This window comes from Dysidea avara, chromosome 9 (genome assembly GCF_963678975.1).
Source record: "Dysidea avara chromosome 9, odDysAvar1.4, whole genome shotgun sequence".
Lineage (NCBI taxonomy): Eukaryota > Metazoa > Porifera > Demospongiae > Dictyoceratida > Dysideidae > Dysidea > Dysidea avara.
Genome location: NC_089280.1, coordinates 404,706 through 429,246, shown reverse-complemented (window position 1 = coordinate 429,246; position 24,541 = coordinate 404,706). Strand labels below are relative to the sequence as shown.

At 38.3% G+C, this 24,541-nt stretch overlaps 1 long non-coding RNA gene across 1 annotated transcript; it reads left to right on the top strand.

Moving 5' to 3' along the window:
* Positions 1 to 17,715: 17,715 nt before the first annotated feature.
* Positions 17,716 to 22,526, top strand: LOC136265774 (uncharacterized). The gene is made up of 3 exons (XR_010705726.1): positions 17,716 to 18,135; positions 18,215 to 18,453; positions 22,429 to 22,526. It is a non-coding gene; the product is annotated as an uncharacterized lncRNA (long non-coding RNA).
* Positions 22,527 to 24,541: the final 2,015 nt, after the last annotated feature.

Below are 24,541 nucleotides of genomic sequence, written 5' to 3'. Positions count from 1 at the left end.
GGTCATCATAGGGACAAAATTTTCAACCTCATTAAGAGGTGGCTGCACTATACAGGTCACTTTGTACACAGTTAGCACATGTGGGGATATTTTATAATGGCCAGTTTAGACAGGTGACCTCTTTGTGCAGTGACCTGATTAGACAGGTTTCACTGTAGTACAAACTCCTACACTTTGTTATAGCTCCAGTATAGCCATTGTTTAGACTATAACTACACCAGAAATATGTAAATGGCAGCTTTCACAAGGAATGACAATAATTGTGCAATTGGTTTAATTGTTAGTATCCATGGTAATGAAGCTTTTGTGAGGTAAAGCAGCATCCGAATGGTATGAAACCGAACAAAGCTTTGAAGCTTCTAACCATTTGTCTCAACCCTAGTGTACAGTACAAGTCTTCGGACTCAGTGCCTGATGACTGAATTTTCTACCGAGTTTTAAACTCTTTAGAAGTATCAGGGTTGACCCCACACTTAATTTTGTTAAAAGTTGGTGTACCAATTATAATTTTATGCTCCTGTAGATCCCCACGAGTTACCAATGGTACCAGTTGTGTGATCACTAAATTTTCTGACAACACAATAGAAGCCAAAATTTCTCATGGTAGGCATGCAGATCTTAACATCATCATTCCTAGGATTGCACTTATTCCTAGCAACTCCACATTGCCATTTGAGTTTAGATGTGTGTAGTTTCCGGTCTCTCTATACTTTGCAATGACTATCAACAAAGGTCAGGGCCAAATTTTTAAAGCTGTAGGAGTAGATATGACCGACGAGAGCTTTACACATGGAATGCTTTATGTAGCACTGTCTAGAGTAGGCTCCCCAGATTGCCTGACACTATTGGTTAGGGAGGACTGTAATACACGTAATGTAGTGTATAGTGAAGTTTATTATGTCTAAGTAGCTCTACTGTTCAGCTATGTATCTGCTGCTGTTGCTGTCAGTATTGCGGGTCAGCTCATGTGGATGTGGTTGTATTAAAATTGTTCTCTGTACTTAACAGACCATCTTATTTATGTGACCTTTTTCTTTTTCTTTGCACAGACTGGATTACAAGTTACTGATTGGAGATGATGCTCTGAAAAGTTAATCCTTTCTATAACTACTGATCCTGTCATCAGCTTTGTATTTAATTTGTATTACTTTGTACCAGCAGCTCATCGAGTCTGGAGTCCTTATGGACTCTATGAGCTCCTGTTTGTACTATCAAGGGATAATCCCTACTATTGTACCTATTAATTAAAATGGTGCTATGATGACATCATCAGGCTATTGAAGCCACCAGATGGGGAGGCTAAAATCTGAGCACTGCCAGAACTTAAGAGACATTTAAATCACTTTTGTAATGTTGTTGTTGGATACCGTTTGTACACTAAATATTTACTGCTTAAATTATATTACTAATCAATTTACAACTCCTGTACATAGGGCAGGTAACAATGCTACTACTAAAGCAGTCATAGCCACACATGTGTTGACAACAAACAAACAAACAAACAAACTAGTACAATTGAAAATTGTCAAGTTAAAATGAAGCAGGGTCCAGCAATTAAAAGCAGCAAAACAAGAAACATGAGTGATGGGAAAATCCCTACATTGGCATTTAACAGATGGTGGTAACATGCCAATGTAGGGATTTCCCACATAGCTACGTATGTCATGATAGCTACGATCATTTATATTTCTTGTGTATTGTTGATACCTACTTCATTTTTGGATTAATAATTTTTAAATTGTACTAGTTATTAGAATCTGTCTATAGTCCCACTTTCATATCAGTTGCTATGGTGTTGAGTTCAAGTGAACATCTCAGTGAACACCTTCCTGTAGGGATCACATGAGCTCAGTGATAATCACATGATCTAGGACATACCTTGCTGCTGTCAGATGGATCACCTGATCAGAGATAGTTTGTTGAATAGCAGTAGCACACTCATTAGTCTCTTGTCTAGCTGGAGAAGAAACTACTCTGTGGTGCTCCTGATCTGATGTTCTTTATCAAGTATCTTCTGTAACTGTACCTGTAACCGGCAGGACACTGGACTGACACACTGACAGATTAACACATTGACACATAGACATATACACACATACAGACAGACACAACAGGATGGATCAGCACATAGTATATTCATGTTGAGTTGATACGTGAGAAAAGAAGTTTAAAAGACAAGTGTATTTTTGCTACAAGTTGATCTTGTTGGTAAGGTGTGAAGATTACACTTGTTTTAACAAACACATGACACATGCTACAGAAACGAAACAAATATTTTTGAACTCTCCGTGAGTAGGAGTGTATAGAAGGTGTCATAATTTTCATCATCTTCCCAAGTTGTTATACTATAACACAAAACAGACTTACTGGTTGATCTCCCTGTTTTTTGTTTTTTTTCTGTCATTGACCACCCCAGTACTTGTCACAACTGGTTTATCTTGTTTATCAAGTATTGAGGAGGGAGAATTATCAGTGACTTATTGTATGCTTGTACTAGACGTTTCCTTGGACCAACTGGCCTAATAAGGTATTAATATAACATTCTATCTATTAATAGTAACACAGTTACTTCACTCCAACATCCTTCAGATCCTCTTCATCTAAAGTTAGTAACGTTGACAGGTCAACTTCTTGTTCCTAAAGGATGGAAGGAATGTAACAGTTGATATATGGTAGGTGATGTTTCGTGAGCAACTCTCTTTAATTACTGAACTCCTAGTGATTACTAACTGAATCACTCAGTCACATCATAACCACTTAGTAACCATACAACTAAATACAATAAGGAACTCTACTGTGTTGTTGAAGTCATTACAGAAAAAAGTTACAGAATTCCAACTAATTTTTTTTTTTTACAAGATATCTCACAATCCATACACAGCTGGTTAGTTTGTGATTTATCACATTATTGGTGTTTCACATACGTACATATTAGGGCTGAGTGATATAATCATTTTAGTGATATATCGTGATATCTGAAAGTATCAATATTGCAATATTGTTGTTATTAACTACTGTGATATCACTGATGTGCCATATCCATTAGTATTCCTTTGAAGGCACTGCCACCTTTCATAGAGATCTGCTACACATTTATTTCATCTTGCAGTTTATTTCCAAGACACCATGTGACCATTTTTTGACATAATTATTGGCCCATTTCATACCAAAGGAGGTTGGACATGCACACGTGAGCGCATACATTTGTATTAAAAGTATAACCAAGCCTTCAGCGAAGTTTAAATAAGCATCATTCGAAAGTGTGCTTGACGTTTAGTATATTTAGCTGGTCTGCCCTACTCTTCCCCGCTATTCCCGGCATGTAAATCGCTCTTGAATTTATAGAGGATCACATGTGCAGTAAGTTTGTCAGTGGAAACAATGCATTGCACTCTAGAGAAACCTTATAAGTTGTATTCGAGCCCAAAAATTATCGAAGAAGGTATCATGATATACAATAAGCCTCCTATGCTCCTCCCATGGAATTAAAGAAAGGAAAGCGGACGCCGCTAGCGTGTTCTCATGGAGAATCAAGCAGGAAATAAGACACCTTCGTACTCATTTTCTTCCGTTTGTCACAAGAAACACAACATAAATTAGTGCGGCTGTTGCTAAACAGTTTTAATCACTCCATTTTAGTCTTGGTATTTGAAACATTCGATTAACGGTAATAGTTTTCAGTAGCGCTTATATCGTGTCCACCCTCCTCTGATCTCATACTTAAAATGTACCTCAGCGGATGAGTCAGATAACGCTTGTGTGTGACACATAGTGGAAATACTCGGCTTCTTTTGTCCCAGATATTACTGTGGTCTGCCCTTGGCAACTCCAGCCATGTCATAATCCATCACTCTCATTTAAACAACTGGTATCACATGAGGAGGACACAAATTGTGTACAGATACATAATTAACATCCTAGACTTAATTAAGCATTTGTTGGACAGTATGAATTCTGAGGGCCGGCTATATATGTATATAGTTATATGTGACCCAGTCTGACAAAACCGGGCTTATCCCCTATTTAAAAGTATCGAGAAATGCTGGTTCTAAGTATTTAGTGTGTTGTAGCTCACCAATGGTTAAAGCTATGTGTACCAAATTTTCACACGTTTTACACCAATTCCTTACCTTGCAGAGCATCCACTGTGCAAGTAACTAACAACTAAGTTTCCCGCTATTTTAGATAGTTTTTAAACCGAGGTTGACTGTATCAGGCGAGCTGCAAATTGGGTGGGAGGCGGGAGCCCTGGAAGGTGGGCAAGATGGTGTTCAAAAATTGAAAAGGAAGGCCAAGGGTTGAATAAGGCCAAGTTTTGAGCCATTGAGGTCTCAAAACTGGCTAAAATGAAAGGAAATTCACAGCAGAGGTACTTATTCAATACCACAGAGCTGTACAGCCACATACAGTCATTCCCAGGCTGACCAGAGCTCCATTAAGGCCCCACACCACACGTATGGATCGCCACTGGGCTTGGGAAAAGCAGCCAGCAAAACCAGACCACTCAAGTCTAAAATGTGGAATTAGATAGTTTATTCATGTAGGTGTGTCCTGGGTGAAAAATCGAATCTGCTCACATGGGCGATAAGACCGGTTTTCTCAGACTGGGTCACATATTAAAGTGCACACGACTGCTGTCTTGATTACCGAATAAAGCTTAAACATTTGATTATAATTACATTTATGTGCTAACATACACTGTACTGGTCATGCAGTGCCTTATTGGTAGGTTGTCCCATTGGTGATTGTACGTGACCCCGGGCCTAGTAAATGAAAATAAAACTTCTAACAAAGCCAATATTACAGTGTCAAAAAGTACAGGCACAACCCAATAGAAATAATATTACACATCTATGGCTTCATATACTATAACCCTCGACATGACAAGCTAATGACCTGGATGGTCACCTCCCTTGATCAGCTTTTAGATATGATCACACCTTGCTTGTCTATTCAGATGCAAAGTTCCAGCCAGTATATTAATGTATACCATTGAACACTTTTATGGTTTCCCCATCACATTGTGTATTGGTTTTATTTGTCAGTGTGATATGATTGGTAATTTTAATGGCACCGTATCTAATATCATACAATATGATAGTACTGTATAGCAGGGACCTCAAGGAGTAGGCGTGGCCCATGAAATAACATCACCCAAAAACAACCTCAATTTCCCCTGACAACGATGAGGCATTATTGGTTAGGTAAAACTAAGCCCAAACAAGCTTTAAGATCAACCCGAAACGTTTTCAACAAGTTGTTATGGAATTTAAAAAAAAAATTATTTAACGGAATTTTCTACTGACTGGCTAAGTAACTGATGGCTTCTCTTTGTAACAGAAATCGTCCGTATTTTTCATAGTGGCTATTTTGTTAGCAGAGGTGCTTTTTGAACAATTCTTGGTTCATACTGCTGTGTAATAGGTTGAACATAGCTGACAATGAAGCATAGTGGACACTTTACTTTTAATCCGGACGGTAATCGACATAGCTGGGACATGCGACACCACTTCTTTCAGCATGCGAGGATTGCAGAGATACTTTTCAAACAGTTCTTGATTCAAAATGCTGTGTAACAAGTTGAACATAGCTAACAATGAAGCATAATGGATACTTCACTTTTCAGACGATATTTGATATAGCTGGTGCACGTGGCACCATTTCAAATGCAGTAATGCATGGGTTCACCAGTCATAATAATTGTTTACAAAAAAAGTCAACAAACAATTTTCAACTAGAGTAGGGATCATAGCACATCGATAAAAAGTACTGAAACAAGCTGGAGTAGTGCACAATATTAAATCACAGTAAAACAATAAGAAGTGTTATATCCCTACTGTGCTTAAGATACCATAATGGAAATCAGTAGCCACACCTCTTTCTCTTCATCTGAAGAGAAAGAGGTGTGGCTATTACTGTTACTAATTATAGTAGTACTTACCTAGTTTCTCCATATTTGGCTCATAGAAGAGAGGGTTGTCTTGTTCAGGAGCTGAGAACTAATAGATCACATGATAAAACAGATGACACTGCCAAATAATACTCGCAGCAGATCTTTCTAATCGTCACTGGGTCACACTTTGTTCTGGGGGGAGGGGGGGATAAGGGTGACATACTTATTACACATACAGTTAAAGTGTTTGATAAGTAAACAGCAGAGTGTTGTATCTTACTGACCTCCAAAGCTGTGATGGTTCTTCTTGCTCTCCATATACCTGTAGTAATCCATTGAGAATGATCCACTAGCTCCAGCGTTGGTCATCTTAGCTACTGCATCCGGACCACTCATCAAATCGTCACTTGCTTCACTGCTACTGTCACTATCATTGAAACTAGCTGAGGATACAATGGGATATAACACAGTGTGGGGACCAGTACATGTGAAAATGTGAATTACAGAAATGTTAAAAAACACACACACAGACACTCACATCCTCCGAAGTTCTGCCAGAACCTAGCATTATCCAACATGCTAGCAATCACCATGTGCCTGTTCTTCATTGCCATGTTTTGTGCCATCATCCCATGTGATGTCTTGTGATGGATCTCTGCTCCTTGTCATGGTAACAAGAACAAGTAACAAACATTGGGTATCCTGATGTGTGTAATTTTTATTGTGGTAGTTGCAAACAAGTATACACGTATGTGTTGCCAAGGGATCAGTGTTACATTTAGGATATGTTTAATAGCAGATGTCATGCAGTTAACAGTAGCTTTATTTGATGCACCAGTGTGACCCACATATGTGACTAGAACACCTGACACAATCACACAAGCCTAGTATAAGTATATGTAATAGGATGGATGGCTGTGGTATTCGGGATTAATAGTGCGAGCATTGTAAACAGGAAGGAGTAAAATAGTGCGAGGCAAAGCCGAGCACTATTTCCTTCCTGTTTACAATGCGAGAACTATTAATCCCGAATACCACAGCCATCTGTCCTATTGCAAATTAATCTTACAACCATAGCAACTGTTACTAGGCAACAGAAATTCTAAAATAACCACTGCAAAAGATCAATCACACTTAGCAACCGTTGCTATGGTCTCAAAATGAGTTTTGCCTTAGCAACGGTTACCTAGCAACCGTTGCTAAGCAACCACATTGTGTTATACCGTGGGGCATCTATCACTATGGTAACAATAGTTGTCAAGTCGGACATTTACTTCTAATAGAAACACACCACACTATTCTAGCCAATCAAATTAGTATTATAGATTTTTGTCATGGGACCTTGACAAACAAGTGTAATACTAATTCTATTGGCTAATCGCTTGACGTATATCAATATAATACATCAAGCTGCTATTGAGAGTATTATACAGTAACACATTCAGTTGTTGGATTAATATATATATATTATGAACTCTTGGTATTCAAGAGTTCATAATCATTAAGTACGGTAGTACTTAATGGTAGGGATCATCAAGGTTCACCATTTCCCGCCAAAAAATATCGCACGAAAAGCAGACTTTCTAAGCTATAACGGCGATTTGTCATCATTGTACTATGAAAACAAAGCACGCCTATGCTTTCAAAACAGCTCGAAATGCATCCAATGGATTTCTACGAATTAAAAAAAAAATTATCCAACCGAATTTTCTACTGACTGACTGACTGCCTGACTGACGCGTTCAGTCAAGCGTATCGGAAAACTGGGTACTGCTACAGCCCTAATTCTTTCACAGAAATGCTCAAAATTTCTGCAAGAAGAAGCCTTTGACATAGTGCTAAAGATACAGTGTGTGCGCTATTGTCTTACCTTTTATCCTTCTTTACTGCGGCCATCAGCCTTGGTTCTCCACTGTAATGATAATCATACGCAATCACCAGCATGGTAGGGCTTCACCACTGCATACACAGCCGGCATAGGCTAGCGCGGGGCCCAAACACTAGCCAGAAAGGTTGTCGCACTAAATTATTCGAATACATGTCACAGTGTTGTTTAGAAGTAGACTTTGAGAAAGAGCGAGTTGTTCAACGTCGAACTATATACACGTGTAAGTGAATATATATTAGCGATATCTAGGTGTTGTTTTCAAGTAAAGATAGTTGGCAACGTTTTAATTGCGGCTTGCTTTTCTAAACGCATTTCTTTGCTTTGAACAGCACTACCTATTTAGTGTTATTTTCAATTCAGTTATTGTAACAAGATAGCGTTAACTAAGAGTATTGCTGTTATTATCGTTTTGTGTGTTTTGTCCGAGGTAATATTGGATTCACCAGCAGAAGAATAGCACATCAGGAGGTGATAGAGGTTGGGGACGTGGAGGCAGAGGAGGGAGACGTGGAGGCAGAGGAAGGGGACATGGAGGCAGACATGGAGGTAGAGGAGGGGGGCATGAAGGCAGAAGAGGAGGGCGTAGAGGAAGGGGGCGTGGAAACAAAGAAAGCGATGATGGAGGCAGCCAATCTGGGACAGAAGTTAAAGTTACACCATCAGTGACTCAGGAGCATGACACAGGACAGAACATAGCAACACAAGGTTGCAGTATTTTTGTTTATAATTATAAATAGTTGTGTATCAAGAGTAATTTGGATGAGGGACAGTGTCTATCTGCACTACAGGCACAGCTCTAAGTATCACCTCTGGCTTCCCAAAATAATTAGCCTAACCTCATCATCAACACCGATCATCGCCTATCAACAAATCAGGGTAGATGTGTGGTGATGTGTTAATGCTTTGATGAATCTTAAGCTATAACTGGTAGCTATTATAACAATGCATGGTACTTCTATGCATAATTTACTTCAGCAAAATTAGTACCATGATAAAATTAATTTGCAATTGCATCCTTATGAACTTAGCATTTGTAATAGATTTTGTTGTAGAAATGAGCAGTGCACAGATGGTAGATGAGAATCACATATTAAGATTTCTCAAATTACAAGAAAAAAATAAATAAATTACATTTCAATAAAACAGTCAACAATTTCTGGTAATGAAAATATAAGACAACTATTTCTGCTGAGAAAGATTTCATTCTACATTACACCTCGCTGTATAAAAGTCCATTGTACTATGTTACTAGCATTTACATTGAGAACTTGTATGTAATCCTGGAGATTCTGCTAATATGCTGCAGGTGAATAAAAAGTACACAAACAAGTGTAACAAAAAATTTGGAATTTTCAATATGAGTAGGGATCAAAGTAATAAAAAGTACTGAAACAAGTGAGATTTACCACCTGATGCCTTACTACTACACACATATCCTTACTAGAACTGCAGAGGGTCTTGAAATGCTGAAACAAGTGACATTATCTACCACCTGAAGTCTTGCTAGTACACACACAATCCCTACTTCAGTTCCTGAGAAGTTAGAGACAATGGCACTGAAGTAGGAATTGTGTGTACTAGCAAGACTTCAGGTGGTAGATAATGTCACTTGTTTCAGCATTTCAAGACCCTCTGCAGTTCTAGTAAGGATATGTGTGTAGTAGTAAGGCATCAGGTGGTAAATCTCACTTGTTTCAGTACTTTTTATTACTTTGATCCCTACTCATATTGAAAATTCCAAATTTTTTGTTACACTTATATATATACTAAGGAGAGTATCCTACTCTCATATATCCCTGTAGAAAGGCGTATCGTGAAGTTATGACGTAACGACAAGATGTTGTGGTTTGTGACGTACAGGAAGCCGTAAAAGTACAAGAATCGTTAGCACCGTTTTACACTTGCGACGCTCAGGATAGCCGTATTCGCAAATGGCCTAGTAAGAAACGCCTACGAAGCGGTCTTAACCCATGAAGGAACGATTGTAGTTGGGTGAGAAACGCTTAGAGCTGGAGTTAATTTGGTTGCTAGCGACGTTGGTAGGCACGCGTTCAATCGATACCATGTTCAACTAGTGACATCATTAATTATACAAAGAAAAACGGGCGAACTCAGAAGTGTTACGTCATAACTTCACGATACGCCTTTCTACAGGGGTATATGAGAGTAGGATACTCTCCTTAGTATATATATTATGAACTCTTGGTAATACTAATTCTATTGGCTAATCGCTTGACGTATTTCAATATAATATGTCAAGCTGCTATTGAGAGTATTATTGGATTAAGCATTGTACACAATGGGTGAGAGATACTTGTGTATTACTAAAAAGTCATAATTTATTGAATGCTTTGAAGAAAGAGGCTAATGATAAAAGCTCCCATCTCACAACATAGTAATGTGTGGAACTTCACCTCAGCTGAACACTGCTCCACTAGCTTGTGAGATACTCTTGTATCATCCTATAAGTGTTGATGTAATGTGGTTATGTGTGGAGCAAATATTATTGTAAAAGAGATTTGAGATGTGCCTCTATATTTCTGTATTTGTGCTAGGGCTGAGCAATTGTATTGATAGTGCGATATATCGCGATAGTAAATCACTATTGTTATCGCAATAGTAGGGATATCACTATCGTGATATTTAATGAGTAACTATCGTGATAGTAAAATTTTTACTATCACTCATCACTAACTTGTGCTACAGGTAATGAGCAGATATCAAATATCATTTCTTGCAATTACCACTTATACATCTAAATGATATTCTAAATGATATTCAGTGTTTGTAGAAGAAATGAAACGTCATGTATAAACTACCACTCTGGCTTACAATGGAGACTATATCATTGCCACACAATACAACTCCGATGTAATGGTAACTGTTGTTATAAAGGTTATAATATTTGTTGATAATGATAATTGAATAATTTTTTTTAAAAATTCCGTATCAACTTGTTGAAAGCGTTTCGGGTTGATCTGAAAGCTTGTTTGGGCTTACTGTAGTTTTATCTATCCAATACTGCCTTATGGTTGTCTGGGAAAATTGAGGTTGGTTTTTTGGTGATGTTATTTCGTGGGCCACAACTACTCCTTTGTGGTCCCTACTATACAGTTACTATCATACTGTATAATAGTTGTTGATAATGATAAACAGAAGTTGATATTGATACGTACATCAATTTTAAAACTGTTGCTGTGCAAGAATTATTAGAACCACTCTATAGCACCCACCTTCATATTGGTTGCTATGGTGTTGAGTACAGTTAATGAGGTGGACATCTTAGTGAACACCTTCCTGTAGGGATCACACGAGCTCAGTGATGATCACATGATCTAGGAAATACCTTGTCGTTGTCAGATGGATAACCTGATCAGAGATAGCTTTTTGCACGGCAGTAGCATACTCATTAGCCTCTTGTCTTGATAACTGTAGCTGGAGGGTAAACTACTCCGTGGTGCTCCTGATATGACATTCTTTATCAAGCATCTTCTGTAACTGTACCTGTAACCAACCGGACACTGGACTGACACATTGACAGACTAACACACATCAACTCATAGACTTATACACACATACAGACAGACACAACATGATGGATCAACGCACATGGTGCACACTATAGTCTATTCATGTTGAGTTGATACCTGAGAAAACAGGTTTAAGACTTGCTACAAGTTCATCTTGTTGGTAACAATTCTGAAGGTAACCTGTTTTGTTTGTTTCCTATAACAACTTGGGAAGATGCCACATGACACCTTGTACTTAAGAGGGTTCCCCCCACAAGAAATGTTTGAAATTCTCAAGTACCATATCTTACGGGAAATTTTAGAGTAGTCATATTGCACACCATAGAGTGTGGCATTATAACACTGACAGATGTACTGTTTGATCTCCCTGATCATTTTGTTTATTGTTGTCATTGACAACCCCTGGACTTGTCACAACTGGTTTATCCTGTTTATCCAGTGGCGAGGAGGTAGCCTTACCAGTGATTTGTTGTATTACTAAACGTCTCCTTGGACCAAATGGCCGAATAAGGTATTAATATAACACTTCATCTATTAATAGTAACAGTTACTTCACTCCAACACTCTACAACTCCTTATCTAAAGTAAGTAACGTTGGCAGGTCAACTTCTTGTTCCTAAAGGATGGAAGGAAAATAATAGTTGATATATGGTAGGTATACCGTGAACACCTCTCTTAACCTCTGTACGCACCCATGTGAGCAAAAATGTCAAAAATGGCCAGGATGTCAGAATTGAAAGCTATAAGTCGGTATGAAACTTCCACACACATAAACTTTGGTGGTTTCATCTTGGCTGTCTGAAATATGGGTATGGCGACTCTTCATATACTTTATGAATGGTCTTCCCTTTCGGTTTTATAGATGTTTAACAACTTTAAACAATGTTGAAGGCCTCTTAGGCTAGCGTATCCTTTAAGTTGAAATGAAAATAAAGGGCAGCTTCGAGGCTTTTCCTATACAATTTGTGTGAGAAAACACGATAGACACACTATAGAAGATACTTGTGTGTGTAGTTTGTGGTTTAAAGTGGTTTGTTAAGTTACACTCCCTTAGCAGTGCATAGCAACGTAATTACTAAATCACAAAATAATTCATGAATTACAAAATATGCTAAATTACAGTATTTACATATCTAGCTGAATCAATAATAGCAATAGAATGAATATAAACTAAATTATATACATGGCTGATTAATTGCCTATTTGGGATAGTATTAACTGCATGGACGCCTGGTTTTTAGAAGTAGCATAACATCAACTTGTGTTATTGTAAACAGCACCTTTTTGTGCACACCTTTTTAAAACTGAACTTTTAGCTCATGGTATCTTGGCATGCAAAGTACGTATTAATGCAGAATTTTAGCAAAATTAAACACCCAACATCTGGCAACTTGAGTGTTGTTGTAGCAAATCAATACCTGCTTTTGTTTGTTCTTTATAGGGTGACGAAGGAACTGGTGTAGGGAAGGATAATCAAAAAGTTGAGCTACATTCATGTCAAAACTACAGACAAACAACTGTGGTGATTTGTACACCTAAAAAAAAAGTAGTGGCTCAAGGGAATAACTAAATAGTAACAAAACAAGAGAGGTGATCTATACCTGCACATAACGTATAACAACAAATATTGGTGAAACTAATATTTGGAGATTTGCTATAAATTGCAGTTGGCAAAATTTTAATTTGGCAAAATGCTCTCATAGAAATATTGGTGGTGCATGCGAGTTAGTGATGTAAGGACAAAGTGTGCATGCTGTAATGTACAATCCTTTTTGTGCTGATATGTTATGGATTCAGCATCAGTCTGGCATAGTAGCTTTCATGGGTCTGGATCTGATCCACTTTATCGGAATCCTGCTGCAGCCCAATTTATTTCATGGGCCATGCCCACTTATCAGGATTATTTGCTGTCTGTAGGCATATGTAGAGCCTCACCCGTTTATCAGTGGCTGGGCACAAATTCATGTCTGTTGCTGTCTGCAAGCTTACATGGAGCCACTCCCACTAATCGAGTGTACGAGTACATAAGCCAATCCCATTTGCATGCATGGAACAATTTACGTGTTTAAGTAGTATCCATGAAGCCACACTTGATTTGTTGAAACTTTCAACAACTGTTATCAAAAGCTAGGTATGAAAATAATACAGTGAAACCTGTCTATTCCGGTCACCATAGGGACAAAATTTTCTGACCTCATTAAGGAGGTGGCTGCATTATATGTACACAGTTGGCACATGTGGAGATTTTTATAACGGCCAGTTTAGACAGGTGACCTCTTTATGCAGTGACCTGATTAGACAGTTGTTCATAGCAGTGTTAGAAACTATATTTCAGACCAGGTGATTATTTGTGTTGAACATCATCTCCAGACCAAATAGGACAAGTCACAATTTGAGGTAACACAGTAACTGTCTGTAGTCTTCCCAACCAGTCCCAGTATAACATGTAGTAGTGTATGGCCAGTCTTACCTGTAGTACTGGTAATAACTTCTCCAGTCCAACATAACTCAGAAACTCTTCCTGATTACGTTGCTGTTGTATGCTGAGGGTTGGAGCCTCGATTGTCTTGTCAACATCTTGTTCTTCTTCATCTGAAGAGAAAGGGTGTGTGGCTATTGTTGTTACTACTTATAGCAGTACTCACCTAATTTCTCTATATTTGGTTCATAGAAGGGATGGTTGTCTTGTTCAGGAGCTGAAAACTAATAGATCACATGAGTAAACAGACCTCACCCCCTAACAACACTCACAGCATATATTACTAATTGTCGCCGAGGCACACATTGTCCTGGAGGGAGGGGAGGGGAGGGGGTGGGGTAAGGTAAGGGTGACACACTTGTTAACATGTACAGGACAAATGTTAAAGTGTTTGATAAGTAAACAAAAGAGGTGTACCGATAATCGGATTGGCCATCAGTTATATCAGCCTTGTTTTTGCATACTGTATACCTGGAAATTTTCGCGGTACGTAATTATTACGGTTTTCATGGTCCGAAAAGCTACCGTAAAATTTTATCACGTGAAAATTTATGTAGGCTCTACAAACTTAACTCAACTATAGTCCAGCACCTAAGCCAAAAAACTGTTCACTTTTTGATAAAAGCACCAAATTTCTTATGAGGTTTGTAGCACGTGTATATACTAAATAGTGATTTTAGAAGGAGAGGCATGTATAAAATCCTTTGGAACCCTCTTTTTTGACCTTGACAATAAAACTATTTGATAAGATGGAAAACAATCAAGTTCAAAGTCTGCAGCTGTGACATGATAGCCCATTAAAATGCCACATGAAACAAATTGTTTTCTCAGCCTAGTGACTGAAAATGCTATTTCAAGGGTTTTAATAAAGTTTTGCATTTCCAATGTGTAGTATCATGTACAAGGATCATCCTGATGTGTATCAGTTCTTTATTGAAGGTGTATAACAAAGTTATTGAATGAAGTTTTAATTGGTTACAGGCAGACATGGGGCGAAGTACATGTGAAAGTACTTAAGTAAAGTACAAGTACTTTGACATTTGTTGAAGTACAAGTACATGACATTGTTTTAAGATAAGTATTTAAGTAAAGTACAAGTACTTTTGAAAGTATTTAAGTACAAGTACAAGTACAGATTATGTTTACAGTGTTCACGATTGCATTTAAGTAGTTTTGGTTGCACCTAATAAAATTGTGAAAATCTGCCATCTATAAGGTGAAATCTTTCAGGAGTAAGTACCTTTCCTGCAATGCTAAAGAGTCTCTCAACAGGCACAGAGGAAGATCATGGTACTCCTAGGATTTTTAAACCAGGCGCGCGCCTGGTTTACTGAAATTGTTTTTGTAAAAGTGTTTGTGTGTACCTATCTACATATCTACCTATCTATGTTTGTCCGTACGCTGCAACCACGTGAGCAAAATCATTAAATAATGGTAAAAGCAGCTTTTACGTAAGAAGTAAAAGCAAAATGAAGTCTGTATTAAACTTCTGCACAGGTGAACTTTGCTCTGAGGTGGCTTCTTTTCGGCGGACTGAAATACGGGTGTGGTGACTTTCCTCAGACTTTGTAAACTACCTTCCCTTTGAAGTTTTCAGGTGTTTAACAACTGAAAAACAATGGTGCAGGCCTCGTACACTACCAGGAATAGCCTATCGCTTCGAGTTGAAAGGGGGCGTATCCCTTACGTACGCGAACGAAAATGAAGAGCAGCTTTGAGGCTTTGTCAAGAGAATTTGTGAGAAAAAACACGATAGTCAAACTATAAAACAGTTTAGAAGATACTTCTGTGCGTAATATGTTGGTAAAAGTAGTTTGTTTAACAAGCGCTTCCTTAGCAGTGCATAGCAACGTAATTGAATAAATTACGAAAATTTCATGAATTGCAAAATACGAGAATTAGTTAATATTATTTCACAACCCAAAACTACCCTATTGTAAAATACATAGCATATACTATCTATGGTTAATTCCAGTTGAGTTAGCTAGCTGCATGGCGCCTGGTTTTTAGAAGTAGCACAACATCAACTTGTTTTTGTTTTTTTTGTTTTTGTCAACCTTGAAAACAGAGGATATTTCTTTTGGTTATCTTATTTGCTGGATTTTGGGCCATTGTTACTGCATTAGTTTCAACGTATTCATCCACCTGCTTAGTGAGTGTACTTCGCTGCTGTTAACTTTCTGTTCAGGTCATAATTTTTCTTCTTAGCTGCTATAGCTGCCTTCTTCTTATAATGATCAACTAAATCTTTCAGGCCAAAAGCAGTACAACTGTTTCAAGATCAGCAGAGAAATAAATCAGAGGATGGGAAACCTTTTAAATCCTGTTTTTAGAGCAAATGCAGCAATTGTGACTTCAACCAAAAGCTGACCATGTCAATCCAGGAATATATCATCTTTGAGCCAAATTCAGCCAATATAGCTACAACTTATTTCACTTGTACTATGTAAATGGACTTCATTGTACTTCATGTACTTCATGTACTTCAAGTACTTTGAAGTATTAACAAATCCTCCACACAAACTCTTAACACAAACACCTCATAATAAGGACTGGTCCCTCCATTTTTACATCTGAAAGAGAGTAAACTAATTTGGTCATAGAAAGCAAGGGCATAGCCAGGAGGGATTCAGACGGTTTGGACGAACCCCCCTTTCAGAAGCAGAAATTTTTAAAAATTGAAAATCACACCAAATCTTACAACCCTGAGCTCTCCGGTAGCTACGTACTTGCACAATGGCACGGCTCTGTACTACTTTTGAGTGTCACATTGCATTATTTTAAACGCAGAATAATCATTGTATCGAGTGTTACATCATGTGATCAACTGCGCACGTGATTCCTGGTGAAAATGGTGAAGGACTGTTGGTTCAGTTGGTTCAGACATATTACAGGGTAACAGCTGTGATAAACTTGAGTGGTCATGTTATACAGGTGTCAGGTTAGCACAAACTGTGAATAGTTGATGTATTTTTAGATAATGAATAGTTTGTATATTTGTCACATGTTGTGGGCACGTGATGCATCAAATATAGTGGAGTACAAGCCAAGTCTGAAGTCAACAGGAGCTCTACTGAGAATAATGTGTATACCCAGAAGAAAGTATTGTCAACTATATATAAGGGATTCAAATGTGGAGGGCTCTCGTCTGCGAAGAAGTTCAGTGAAACTGGCTGTCAGAATAAAATAACGTCAGTCAGTATTACAATAGGTTTATAGTTTCTATTAGCTGCATAAACAGCAGTGTGTAGGTTTAGCTAGTTAGATGCACAAACAGCACCTTTTAATGTTATTGCCCAAGGGCATATTTTGTGTATGCATCATTTTCGTTCAAACGTGGTTCAGGGGAAGTACCCAGGCTTTCCCCTAAAGACATTTTTGCACTTCAAAACCGAACCTCCTTCCAGAAAATCCTGCTTATGCCACTGGAGAGGTTACATTACATATTCTATCCCATACACAGAGGTCACAGTTACATACTCACATAAGCTATCAACAATTCCACGATAATCTCATGTCCATCCATTGCGGCCTGTATGAGAGGGGTCACCTGATCATTGTCACTAGAGGGGTGGTGGTGGTGGCAGGAAATTGTCACATCACATTAATATGGCTTCCTCACCCTATTTCACAGTTTGCTCCATGGTCCAGTAACAGGTTAACACTTGATTGTTGTCCTTGTCTTATAGCATGTAACAATGCTGTACAACCATCCACATCACGTGCATCAATATTGGCGCCATGCTACATAGCAGTCACGTGTGGCTACAGCACAATACACACACGTGGTGGACTCACTTGTAACAAGAAGTAACACACGGACTCTATACCGGACCCCGCTGATATCATCAACGGGCTGAGATTCTTTGTTGAAACACAATTAGTGTTCGCTACGCCATCCAGTAGTAACGTATACTATCCCGTCCTACATAGGCGGCGTACATTATCGGGGTCCAACCGCCTTTGTTCCTCTTGTTAAGGTCCTCTTTATTCATTACCGCCTTGTTCACGATCTGGTAGTCTCCAATGGCGCACGCGGTGTGCAGGTCCAGCGGTATTATAGCAATGGATGGATCATTGTAGAGTTTCTGAGCTATCGCCTGTGACTGGTCCAACATATCATGATCCGTGGCCATCTCCAGCTAAGCGTTTGATTATCTATTAAGTAATTATCTATAAAAATATATCTTGACACGCCTATATAAGGTTGTTGAGTTTCGATTGTGGCATAGTTATTATGTACGATTGTGGGTAGCAGTGTGACGTTTACATGGTTACCGGGGATCGCAGCTGAGGACTAGACTTGCAGAATATAACTTACCAAGACGTTTTACTATGATTACCGGTATGTTATTAACATTGAGAGCTTTTGTCAGATTTTCCTTTCTATCCTCAACATATTAAACACTCTGTATATTCCCTAGTGACATAGCACATATGATTAGCTCAAGTATCAACGTCACCTTAGACCACACGGTCATGATGGGACATCTACCAGCCCAAGGATCTTTTGATGATCAAGACCAGCTGTGTTGTCAGTGATCAGGTTGATCACATTTGGATCACATAGTCGAGACATAACATCTACCACCACATGGAACATTTCTACCCACTCATACAGAGGACCAATTGCCGACTACAACACAGAACACAAAACTGAAAGGTACAGTATTGTGGTAAAACTTTCATCTGTATGTTGTTGTCATGGAGATATCAGTACATGTTATTGGAATTAGTGGGGTCAAGTTAACACAACACTGAGTTTTATTATTAGTTCTTAGGTATTTCTATTAAGCAACCTTCTATGTGTTTTGTCTTGATCAAACTGGTTGATTGAAAAATGTGTCGACAGTCACCATTCCCTTATGTAGTGGAGGATCTAGAAATTTTCAGAGGAGTTTCAGGTACAGGAAGTTTTCAATAACTGTAATCCCAGACTGTCCAGCTGGGATGAATGTTAACTTGATAGCTCAGTGGCCTATAGCTACAACATAGACTAGCTAGCAATGAATCAGTAAAGATCACTCCACAACATTGTTTCACAGTTTAATCTTACCAATCTAAACCTTCTCAGAATGTTTTGAAGCAAAAAAGCACTTGTGCCCATTAAAACAATAATTATTTTTAGAGGTGCTAACATGCTTAAAAGCCGTACTGGAATTTTCAGTGATTACAAAGGTGAAAGTATGAACTTTGGCCAGTAGAAAATGTCCCAATATAATACACTAGTATAACTCATGGTGATTTTATCATTCACATGAGCCATAAATATATTGGGGGCACGCACACTATTTTCAGAGAGGGGTTTCAGCTAAAACCTTTGCAACCACCTGTATTCGCCACTGTCATACATGTATTGCACACTATATACGAAATAATTTATAAAAAAGGCACTGATATAATCTCTATATATAGCACATTATACAAAACATTACCATATATAGTACAAGATGCGACAAATGACTCACACATAAAAGAGGCTGTCGTGTCATTAATTCCAGAGATAGAAGTAGTGAAACAAGAGATGATGGTAGCTATGAGGGAAAATCCCTAGCTACTTGGCATTGTAGCAATGTGGGAGAGTCCCTAGTTTAGCATTACTCCTACAATGCCAAATAGGGACTTTCCCACATTGCTACAATGCCAAGTAGGGATTTACCGATCATGTAGAGCTTGTTTCACTACTTTTTAACCTCCATGTGGAGTATATAGTACAATAATTATATTGACTAGTACAATAAAAGTTGTTAATTTAAAAATGAAGTAGGAGTCCAGTGATTCTGTATAGTAAAAATAATCGTATAGTCTGTATATTAGGGATCATGAAGAACTGGGCTTTTCCAGCCAAAAATATCATCCTAAAGCCAGCTTCAATTTCCATTCATGACAGCTTGGCAGCATTGGTTAGGCACAACCAAACCTAAAATGTCCCCAAACCCTTCCTATAATAATATTTTGTATTTACGTACCGTATAGTAAAAAACTTTGGCGGTAAACAAGTTGATGTTGTGCTACCTCTAAAAACCAGGCGCTATGCAGCTAGCTAATTCATTTGGAATTAACCATAGATAGTAGATGCTACTATGAATTAACCAACTATGTATTACTACTTTACAATAGGGTAGTTTTTGGTTGTACAATAATATTATTAGCTAATTCTCGTATTTCGTAATTCATGAAATTTTTGTAATTCGTTCAATTACGTTGCTATGCACTGCTAAGGAAGCGCTTGTTAAACAAACCGCATTTACCAACATATTACGCACAGAAGTATCTTCTAAACTGTTTTATAGTTTGACTATCATGTTTTTTTTCACAAATTCCATCGACAAAGCCTCACAGCTGCTCTTCATTTTCGTTTGCGTACATAAGGGATACGCCCCGAAGCGATAGGCTATTCCTGGTAGTGTACGAGGCCTGCACCATTGTTTTTCAGTTGTTAAATGCCTGAAAACCTCAAAGGGAAGGTAGATTACAAAGCCTGAGAAAAGTCGCCACACCCGTATTTCAGTCCGCCGAAAAGAAACCACCTCATAGCAAAGTTCGCCTGTGCAGAAGTTTAATACAGACTTCATTTCGCTTTTACTTCTTACGTAAAAGCTGCTTTTACCGTTATTGCTCACGTGGGTGCATACGGACAAACATAGATAGGTAGATAGGTAGGTAGATAGGTACACACACACACTTTTACGAAAACAATTTCAGTAAAGTGGGTGCGCGCCTGGTTAAAAAGTGTGGTGAAACCCCTCTGTTAAAAAATTGGCAGAAAAAACTTTGGCAATTAAAATAATATTCGCCAAAATTTTTACTGTCATAGTTTTTACTGTACGGTAGCTATATGTAAGGATTTGTACCCTTTATTATCTCTGATATAACAACAAGGTGTGAAGTCATCAGTTAAGTAGTGTAGTAAGTATAGTGTTGTTGTTGTAGCAGTACTTTGTAATTTTTATGGGTTTTGTATTTTGTGTTAGTACAGCTACTGATCTAATGATGTACTAGCAAAGGTGTGCTTTGCTAGCTATCTCCTGCGATGCCGAGAGTACCAGAACTCCAGTAGTAGAGGTTATCACGTAATCAAAGTACTATTTGGCCAAATCCATCGCGAGACGATGAACTGACGTGTGAACAGGAAGTTGGAAATGATCACGATAGCTACATATGCTGTTGCTATCAAGAAGGTTATGGAGTGCTTGTTCATTGGCTGCTTTGATTGCTCCTGGTGGTATTTTGCTGCTTAACGGTCCATGTGGAGTGGTGTCTTCTTTCTTCTCTTTGGCGGGTACTGGCTTAAAATATTGAAGGATCAACTTCATCTCAAGTTCAACTCAACCTGGTCACTCAATGTGCTCATGTGATCATCTAAAATAATTGGTGAAAAAAACTTTGGCGAGTTGAACGCTGTTCACCAAATTTGCCAAAGTTTTTTACTATACGGTAACAAAATTTTACGCTGACTGACTAACTGATTCCTCCAGTCAAACATAACTCAACAAACGGATGGATGAGGCTATGGGCTTGATTTCTTCATTATTCAATGCCGCAGATGTGCCTTTTCACCAACTGCACTACATACAATGTATTATTCTGTACAGTAAAAACATAATCATACAGTATTGTAGTACTGTATATTAGGGAACTGGGCTTCCAGCCAAAAATATCACCCTAAAACCAGCCCCTCAATTTCCATTCATGACAGCTTGGCAGTATTGGTTAGCCCAAAATGTCTTCAGACCAACCCAGAGTGTTTGGTTGTGTTTTTGGCACACACAATGGACATTTTAGTTAATAATTGGCTTGAAGATTGTCCTATTATGCTGGTATAAGGTTTAATGTCTAATTATACTCGAAATAATGCCCACCATATATTGGTGAACCTATTCAAAAGTTATCACTCCAAGTAGAAATTAGGAATTTTAAGTTGGGATAGGGATCAAAGAAAAAAGTTGTGAAACAAGGAAGATCGCTTATACCTGCAGATATACTAGTGGATCTTTAATCCTTAGTTTAGTCATGGGTGTAGACTGATCTGATGTCCACTAGTATATCTGCAGGTGTAGGCAACCGTCCTTTTTTTAGCTATTCTCTTGTTTCATTACTTTATTCTTTGATCCCTATTCCAACTTAAAATTCCTAATTTTCCCTTATACTAGTTTGTTTGTTTACATTTTATAACATAATTATGACTAATGATGAAGCACATTAAAAGAAAAAATGGTACCAGAAATGCCATTAAAGTAATTCTGCACCAAAACACGCACCCCAACAATCAGTTACATAATGGAAGGTGGTGGCCATTTTGTTTTGTTTTCAGCTATGCTCCACCTGTTATGTATATGTTAAAGCATTGCCGTGAGTGATATATGAAAAATAAAGTATGAGGTGCACGGCTGAGATCCTAATAAAGTACGAGGCGAAGCCGAGTGCTTTATTTTTCATATAGCACAAGCAAGGCTATGCTTTAAATGATTTGTGGAACTTTCTAGTTGTGTAGCTTTACCATACACTAGGACTCATAATTAACACGTGTTGCATGAATTATTAGCAGCCTGAATGCACACAAACTAGTTTAACAAAGTAACTCTTGTGTAGTTCACCATAGTTTGGCATGGTAGACGTTCATTGTGTATTTTTGCAGGTTTTGGTCACAACCCACAATCGATTCTATTGTGACACATGGTGAAGGATATCTCCAGGACTTGTCTGTTTACATTAACAGCAATGTTACCTTCTCCCACCCATCATTGAAGCATTTAGGTATGTCTATAAAAGCAATCCAGTGGTAGAACTTGTATTGGCTGGGGTACAGTGTACAATATAAGGGGAAAATATTGCTCGGACAGAATGGCCAATCAAAAGTAAATTTGATTGGCCATTTCTGAAATTGCATGGCCATAAGATGGAGGTGTACTATCATAGTGTGCAAAGAACACCCCGCAGTGCAAAGCACACCCCGCAGTGCAAAGCACACCCCGCAGTGCAAAGCACAAGCCTTCTAGGGGGGCCTGGGGGCATGCCCCCCCAGGAAAATTTTGAAAAAGGATCACTCTGAAATTGAATCTGAGACCATTTTCAGCTACTTATCACTGAACTTTATGCACATGCATGTTGATTAGTAATACATGTACAAAATTTGTGTTGCTGCATACATATTTTACAAAAAACTATGAATCAATGTATTGTACAGCCAGTTTGTAGACTTAGCTAGGCTAAATGCTTTGGTGCTGAGTCAGCACAGATTGAATTATCAACTAGCTATTGCTAAAGTTTCTCTTGTGAATAGCAATAGATCAAAACTTACTCTCGAACTTTCCATGTGCAGAACACTTTTATCACGTGACTTTCATTCCACTTTCTCCAGCCACTGCATCTCTACAGATTATAACCACGAAATGGCCATCTTATACTTAATATCGTACCTCCACTTCGCAAACATTACTTTATTCTCTTGGAAGGCGCCACTCGTGTAGTCAGTGTAGTGATCGCTTCTTCACAACATCGACAGTAACCCACAATCGATAATTTGGGTAAATACGAGGTGCAATGCTCTAGCTTACACATGCACTTTGAGTCGATACTTTGACGGGATTGAGACTTCACGTAGTGATTAAATAGCTTCGGTAAGGAAAGTTAACGATACGATAATAATAACTATAATATTACATGTTATAAAGACTAATAATAAAGAATTACAGTTGTAAAAAATTTGATCGGCACAAATGGCCGACCAACAGCTACATTGATTGGTCAACAACATCACTTGGTCGGAAAATGGCCAAGGGCCGACCGTTATATTGTACTCTGGGTGATTGAACACTCAGCATGGCGAGGGCTATCAGCCTTCACTGGCTTGTGTGATAGGTGTACTGGCATGAGCACTGCAGGATATTAGCCTGCACTAGAGCACGTGGGCAACTGTGTTTTATTACAAAGAGTGCTTTATGTATGATTAAAGCACTCTTTGTGAGCAATAAAGCACTGTTTGCAGGTGTAAAGTGTATTTTATGAAATTTAAAGTACACCTTTTTCATTGATCTCGCCTACGCAAAGTTCTACAAACAGCAGTATATATGAACAGCAGTACAGAGAAGCATCTCTGCAGTCAATTCAGTTGCTATGGACAATATGGGTGATAAGCATAATAGCCAACACAGCCACATGGAAGCCACATCACGCTATTACAAATTGACACCTTGTGTTGTCAGTAAAAAGAACTGGAACACAAAGGAGGACAAAGGCAAGTCCATGATGTGTGTATTGTATGTACTACGGTTGGTGAAACGGCACATCTGCAACATCAAGAAATCAAGCCCATAGCCTCATCTGTTGTTGAGTTATGTTTGGCTGTTAGTCAGTCAGTGTAAAATTCTGTTTAATAGAAATATTTTTAAAATAATTTCATAGAAACTTTTTGGAAGTGTCTTTTTGGCTAATGGAGATGTGTACACATTATCTCTTCCTGTTGTGGAGTGTCCATTGTACATTGTAATGAAGTATCTTGAAAACAGTTCTATTATGTTGACATAATACATCATGTTTTGTTAGCCTAATGTGGTCAAAATTATGGTGCAATGATTGGCACAAGTTAAGTGTGAAAATGGCAAAATGTGATACAGTGGAACCTTCCTTAACGGTCACCTGAGTTGGGCGGTTACCTGAGTTGGGCGGTCACCTGAGTTGGGCGGTCACCTCAACATAATAGCCACGTGACTATGGTCCCGACCAATTCCGAATCAGTTTGTACAGAAATA